This window comes from Suncus etruscus, chromosome 9 (assembly GCF_024139225.1).
Source record: "Suncus etruscus isolate mSunEtr1 chromosome 9, mSunEtr1.pri.cur, whole genome shotgun sequence".
Taxonomy (NCBI): domain Eukaryota; kingdom Metazoa; phylum Chordata; class Mammalia; order Eulipotyphla; family Soricidae; genus Suncus; species Suncus etruscus.
The window spans coordinates 87492629-87501090 of record NC_064856.1 but is presented as its reverse complement, the minus strand read 5'-3'; positions in this window follow the sequence as shown (position 1 = coordinate 87501090).

The window sequence follows — 8462 nt, the reverse complement described above, 5'->3', positions numbered from 1 at the left end:
GTTTTTCTGTATGCTTCTTTGCTTAACTATTTTCACTCTGGTGATGCCTGAGTTCTCTGTTAAATACTTCTTTCTTCCTTTCTCCTTAAATCATTCAAAATAAAACTGGCTTACTTTATAAAATAAAATACAAATGTATTTATGAATCTATGTTAAAAGCAAGGGAGAAAGTAGTACTATTATGCACTAATATGAGAAGATATGAAAACACAACCAAACTTAGCAAAACCTGCGTAATATATCAATATCCAAAGAGAAGGAAAAATAACTGTGAATTTTCCAAGCCTTAAACACTAATAACAGTACTAGAGAAGCTATCTGAAACTTGATTTGAAAATTAACAAAATACAATGAAAAGAAACAGACAATCTGCAGTAAACATGGGGATAAATGGGTTGCTATACCTAAGAGGTGTAAAATACATGTCTGGCATGCTCAAGGACCTTGGTTCATGTTCAGTACCACATACCTAATCAAGCCCAAGCACTTGTATAGCCAGGCAGAGTATTTAACCACCATAACCCACATTTTTAGAGCTCTGAACAAAACTGGGGAGAACCTTATATAAAAATGTTATACGATAAAGAATAAACTAAAAAATAAATGGTAGTGGAAAATACTAAGAAAATTCCTGGAGCATTAAGACATGGTATAAAATTTCATAAAATATTAGTAGAGGTATAGATTAGAAACTATAAACAATTTTTTATTTTGTTTTTGTTTTTTGGGGCCATACCCGGGGGCACTCAGGTGTTACTCCTGACTCTTCACTCAAAAATTGCTCTTGGCTCCGGGGACCATATGGGATGCCAGGGATCCAATCTGCATTCCTTCCTGTGTCAGTCACGTGCAAGGCAAACACCCTACCACTGTGCTACCACTCCAGCCCTTATAAACAATTTTTTGAATAAATTTGGCAACCAAAATAAGATGCTTGACTTTTTAGAGAAAACCAACAGAAAAACTACAGAAACATAAAAAAATATAATTATAAATATGTTATAATATCCCATAAAATGTTATAATGAAAATGAAGATTAAAAAAAAAGAAAATGAAGATTAGAATAATATACCTATAATTATGTCAGCAGTTTCTTCCCAGAAATTCCTAGATGTCCTGCCTAGAAAAAAAACATCTGCCTAGAATGCTGCAAGCTTATATTTCTAAATAGAAATAAATACATTTTCTCCAAACATTTTTTTCTTCTGTAAACTCAGCTTTGTTAAATTTCAAATCAATTTTCAGAATATTTTCTATTGATGTTTGTCCTGAGGATTCAGAAGCTTGATTTAGAGACTGCAGTAAGATATAAATAAGAAAAATGATATAAAATATGAAATCATAAAGTAAATGAAAATAAAAAATTAATAAAAAGCTTGAAGATAATTTAAAAACACAACTTAGTTCACAGATAGGAGGTAAAACAAAAGAAATACAAAAAAAAGGATTATGTATACCCAAATAAGACATATATAAAGAAATATTCAAATTAAAATATAAGGTAAATGAATAATATTAAATAATATAAAAATATCAGTTTGAAAGAGAAGAATAAACACTTATACAAATGGTGTTCTCAAAGAAAAAAATGAAAGTAATGCAGCAGAACAACTACTAAAATCTAAAAATTTTACGTAAAATATAGACTATAAACAACACATTGAAGGTCTAGCAGTGGTCCTCAAACTATGGCCCGCAGGCCACATATTGTATTTATATCTGTTTTGTTTCTTCATTTCAAAATAAGATATATGCAGTGTGCATAAGAATTCGTTCATAAGTTTTGCTTTTACTATAGTCAGACCCTCCAATGGTCTGAGGGACAGTGAACTGGCCCCCTGTTTAAAAAGTTTGAGGACCCCTGGTTTAGGGAGATAACTCAGAGGTTAGTGCAAAGGCTTTGTATACTAGAAGCCTGGGTACCATACTTGATCCCCTGAACACATATGAATATGAATGTTCTAAATATGAACAATTCAAAAAGCAAAACTGCCACTGAAAAATATATATATTAATGTGTCAAAATATATGTATTATATTGTTGTAAACAACATTAGTTATGTCAAATATATTTATACTTTGTATGAATAGAATATTAATACCTGGCTCGTGGATTGGCAGGATTAACATCATCAAAATGGCAATACTCCCCAAGGCATTATACAGATTTAATGCTATCCCTCTAAAGATACCCATGACATTCTTCAAAGAAGTGGATCAGGCACTTTTGAAATTCATTTGGAACAATAAACACCCTCGAATAGCTAAAGAAATCATTGGGAAAAAGAATATGGGAGGAATTACTTTCCCCAACTTTAAACTGTACTACAAAGCAATAGTTATCAAAACAGCATGGTATTGGAATAAGGACAGGCCCTCAGATCAGTGGAATAGGCTTGAATACTCAGATAATGTTCCCCAGACATACAATCACCTAATTTTTGATAAAGGAGCAGGAAACCCTAAATGGAGCAGGGAAAGCCTCTTCAACAAGTGGTGTTGGCACAATTGGATAGCCGCTTGCAAAAAATTGAACTTAGACCCCCAGCTAACATCATGTATGAAGGTAAAATCCAAATGGATTAAAGACCTCAATATCAGCCCCAAAACCATAATATATATAGAACAGCACATAGGCAAGACACTCCAGGACATTACAGGCATCTTCAAGGAGGAAACTGCACTCTCCAAGCAAGTGAAAGCAGAGATTAACAGATGGGAATATATTAAGCTGAGAAGCTTCTGCACCTCAAAGGAAATAGTGCCCAGGATACAAGAGCCACCCACTGAGTGGGAGAAACTATTCACCCAATACCCATCATATAAGTGGCTAATCTCCAAAATATACAGGGCACTGACAGAACTTTACAAGAAAAAAACATCTAATCCCATCAAAAAATGGGGAGAAGAATGAACAGACACTTTGACAAAAAAGAAATACAAATGGCCAAAAGACACATGAAAAAGTGCTCCACATCACTATTCATCAGGGAGATGCAAATCAAAACAACGATGAGATACCACCTCACACCACAGAGAATGGCACACATCACAAAGAATGAGAATAAACAGTGTTGGCGGGGATGTGGAGAGAAAGGAACTCTTATCCACTGCTGGTGGGAATGCCAACTAGTTCAACCTTTATGGAAAGCGATATGGAGATTCCTCCAAAAACTGGAAATCGAGCTCCCATATGATCCAGCTATACCACTCCTAGGAATATACCCTAGGAACACAAAAATACAATACAAAAACCCCTTTCTTACACCTATATTCATTTCAGCACTATTTACCATAGCAAGACTCTGGAAACAACCAAGATGCCCTTCAACAGAGGAATGGCTAAAGAAACTGTGGTACATATACACAATGGAATATTATGCAGCTGTCAGGAGAGATGAAGTCATGAAATTTTCCTATACATGGATGTACACGGAATCTATTATGCTGAGTGAAATAAGTCAGAGAGAGAGAAAAACACAGAATGGTCTCACTCATCTATGGGTTTTAAGAAAAATGAAACATTCTTGCAATAATAATTTTCAGACACCATAGAGAAAAGAGCTGGAAGCTCACCACAAAGAGTGATGAGTTTAGTTAGAGAAATAACTACATTTTGAACTTTCCTAATAATGAGAATGTATGAGGGAAATGGAGAGCCTGTTTAGAGTACAGGCGGGATTCGGGTGGGGAGGAGGGAGACTTGGGACATTGGTGATGGGAATGATGGGTCGTGTTCTTTACATGACTGAAACCCAAACACAATCATGTATGTAATCAAGGTGTTTAAATAAAAAGAAAAAAAAGTAGAATTATATTTAAAACACAAAAAATAAATAAATAAATAAATAAATAAAAATATTAGTCAAATGAGCCATTAATTCCTCTGCCTTTGAATTATACAAAATGTATGAAAAATTCAATGTTTCATTATAAAAATTATATAAATAGGTCTGATAACCTTTTAATTTTAAGTATAAATTAAATAAGAATATGTTTCTGTTATGTTTCATTTGACACAGATCACTTATACACTGCAACCTATCAATTTTTTTATAATATTGAACTCAAACACTTTCAAGTTCAAACTTCTTTGTTTTTCCATATCAAAATTTCAGAATTCATAGTTAAACTCCTTCAAAGGACTAGAGAGATTTTTACAGCAGGTAGAGTGCTTGCCTTCTACAAGCCAGGAATGACCTGAAAAAGTAAATAAAGCCATTTAAATCTTTCTATGCTATGTCATGTATTCATCCAATTTTTCTTAACCAGCTTTCCTGAATATTATTTCACTATATCATTTCAATCTGTCCAACTTTGTGAAATCACCATGACTTAATCACACAAACTCTTTTCTCAAGTTTGATATTATGATTAATCCTCTGCATCTTTGATTTGTGGCAGATCTCCACAACATTGATTGCCTTATTCCTAGAATTTGTGAAAGAATTTTATCAATACTTCTCTGGACTGTTTCACCTTTTATTAGAAGTTTCCATTAGGACCAAACTGTGCAGATTGAATAAGAGATAGTAATATCCCATACTGTCGTATCTTTTTAAAAATTATAGAAGAGTTATAATTAATCTTTTGTCCTGCATGTGAAATATGACTTTGTGATAATACTGTGATTCATTGTGATTATTCAATTTTATGCCCTACTTTTTCTCTTCATTGCATTGGCAGGGATGTAAATTTAATCCCATATTGAAGACCATTATCTACATGTTAATCATTATTTGCATGATAACCATTATCCACAATACAATTCTGCTGAGCAATACTTTCTTCCCTACATCTGAAGTTTAATCTCCAACAAAGAATCTATTTCTATCAAGACATAACGATAATCTTTCTCTTAATATTTGTTAGATATTGTCAAACTATAAATAGAGAGAATATGTTAATTTGATAATATGGTTGTACAAATACAGATACAATGAGATAGTGTTGGGATGATGTGAGGTAGGTTTTGATATCACATTATTTGAAAAAGTAACTTTCATCACTTTATACAGATGAGTAGTAAAATAAAAAAGAGTATGCTAGTTATTGAAAAGAATCACAGGACTAAGTCTTTTCACTACCAATTTTTGTTTTTAGCAGCAATGTTAGAAATAGAAACCAGATCAAATGATTGATTGGGGCTGGAGAGAGAGCGTGGAGGAAGGCGTCTGCTTTGCATGCAGAAGGACGGAGGTTTGAATACTGGTATCCTATATGGTCCCTCGTGCCTGACAGGGGCGATTTCTGAGTGTAAAGCCAGGAGTAACCCCTGAGCGCTGCCAGGTGTGACCCAAAAAACAAACAAAAAATATTGATTTGGTTAAACAGTTACTAAGTATTAATTTTAAAAAAGAGTTATCAGGGGCTGGAGTTGTGGCATGGAGCGGTAAGGCGTCTACCTTGCAGGCGCTAGCCTAGGATGCATGCATTTCGATGCCCTGGCATCCCATATGGTCCCCCAAGCCAGGAGCGATTTCTGAGCACATAGCCAGGAGTAAACCCCTGAGCGTCATGGGGTGTGGCCCAGAAACCAAAAAAAAAAAAAAAAGTTATCAGATCAGTAATTTTCAACATTTGCTTTTATTGATGTTGATATTGTTAAGTATGGAACTCAGGATCCACCACCCAAACACCACCAGGAAGAGAAATGATAATGTAAATGCAAAGGAGTTTATTCTAGCATGTTGGGGTTCAACATCTAAAAAATGAGGAACCAGAGAAAGGCTCACAGGCCAAATTTAAAGGGTTCCTAGGGCTCAGTCTGGGATCTTTAAAATTATTAGTCCTTATTACAAGATTGGAATAGGATTGGTTGTACTTCAAATGTAGCATCAGCCAAATGGTTATGATGGGCTCTCACTTCAGTGAAGAATGATCAGACATTTCCAGATCCAGGGTGCAGTTTCATTTGGTTATCTGTTCACTGCTGCAGACCCAGGGTGCAGATGTTATGTAGCTGGCGGTCAGCTGCTGTTTAACCTTATATGAATATTTCCTGGCATTTACCCCTAGGATCTGGTTGGAGAAACTGGTTATTCTTCTGGAGCTAGTCTTTGTACCTTAAAACTAGAGCCTGTCATGGCTATACTTAGGCTCACAGCAAAGCCAGATTTAGAGCAGCTAACTTCGTTAAGCATGCAGAGTACAAAAAGCCAAAGCAATGTTATCTCTAAAGGCACACCATATTCTAACCTCAACATTTAGGTTACAGTTAATCCTAAATCTTAGATCCTAACAATATGATAAATTTTGATCAACTATGAAATACAAGGGTAAAAATTTTTACCTATGTATTTTCTACATAATACCTATACTTGTTAAGATTTACTCATCTCTTTGCCCAAATTCCTTTCTTCTTTATAATTTAAACAACCACAATCATAATTTTCAAAGAAATAGACTTTAGGTATGTCTATAAAATTTTCTAAATCCAAGATCATAAAAATATGGCAAGTGAAAAGTAAACCATTTAAAACCTTTTTAAAAAATGTAGTAAAAAAAATAGACTGCACCAAACTTCAATTTATCCCATTGTCTGCAAGGTTCATTCTCTGCAAATTTGATTTTCACCTGTGAATTCCATGAACTTAACAATTCTACTTAATGCTATAGCTTTTGTTTAAAAATCTATGATTCCTAATGTCTAAAACCAAACTGATATACAGTGAAGCTCTTTCTGGTTGTCTAAAATAACAAATGTGACGGGCTGGAGCAATAGTGCAGAAGCAAGGGCAGGCAAACTGGGTTTGATCCCCAGCAACCCATATAAATCTGATCCCATCAGAAGTTTTCTCTGAGCACCACCAATCATAGCCAAAAGATAAATAAATAAATAAATAAATAGAATAACTAACATTTTAAATACTTATTTTATGTTGTATACAATGTTAATTTACATGTACATGGTTCTCAATTTGATGTATCAACTCACTGAGTTGTACTATCTTAGTTATTTGCTTAAAAATCATTCTATCAGTGAAAATATTTTTAGTTCAGAAGATCAGGGAGAGCAGATTGGGTTGTTTTCAAATATGTATGTAAAGACCTGACATAAACTACAATGTTTCCTTGAGTCACCAGCTTTCCAGCCTCTTCTACAGATTTTCTTAAGATAAGTAAGTCTCAATTACCAAAACACAATTTAAGCAAAGGAAATACAGAACCTGTATTTCAGGTGTGTTCCTCTCTCCCAACACCTACATTTTTGTTTCTTATCTGAGTCAAATTAAGCCAATATATGTGTAGACATATCTATGAATGGGTGCTTGATTCTGAGTGAGAGGTGTGTGTGTACTTTTGTTGTGTGTACAAGTATATGCATACTTCTAGAGTTATTGTCACAGATTGTCTCAGATGAAGACTTTTTTTTTATTTTTATTTTGACCGTATTGGCTTACATATCTTTCACAGTAGTAGGTACATATAGTAGGTACATATTAACATTAAATCAGGGGAATACCTATCACCAAATTTGTCCTCCCCCCACACACGTTCCCTTCCTGCAACTCATATCCCACACCATCACCCCCCAGGCTGCTAGAGTAAGTGGTCCTCTCTGTGTCTAGCTTACTATTAGTGATCATATATCTTTTTGGTCCTGGTACCCTCCCTTGTTTCCCCCTCTATTTGAGAAGCAGAGCTAGATCGTTCGAGTTATGTGGTTTTGTTTGAAGGAAAGAAAAGCAATAGAATGGGGTAAAAAAAAATCAAATAAGCTGAAAATGGGTGCAATCCTTCTAGAGGCTTTCAACCTCAGTTTGAGAAAGGACAGATAAAAGGTAATACAGAAAGAAATATCAAATATATCAAGTATCAAATAAAAAATCCAGTGAGCACTACAGCAATAAAGACAAACATCACACACTATTCTCGGTCCTGAAATCAAATCATGCTGGAGTGCAAAAGAAAAAGATAAAATAAAATAAAATAAAATTGGAGACATCAACTTCAATATCTACACCAAAATAAAGAAGTAAAAAATAATCAATCAATAAATATATATGTGGATAAAAGGACTATTTTGAGGGTTCCCCCCCCCTTGCATAGGCACAGTAACTATTGGAGACATTATAGAGGGAATTCCCCTGGCCTAGGAGATACAGGGTTTCTCCACCTCTGAGTATACTGTCATGGGATTAACTATAGACTCCTTGCATGATCATTTACTCTCCCTCGGTGCTTTTGTGGTGTATGGAAGACTTCTGCTTCGACATGGATGGTAAAGTCAGACCTCTGTATCTAGAGATCTTGATAAGCAAGATATCCAATTCCAGAGGTCTGACTGAGACAATCGCAACTGATCAGTACTTCCGGAAACATAACAAAAGACTCTATCCCAGGCTCCTACCTAGGAGCAGCATAATGACCAAGACCACCAACTACAGAAGATGGATTAAAACGACACTGAAGAAGCAGAACTGCTAGAACCACAAAGAAAGACTTTTTTTAAATTTTA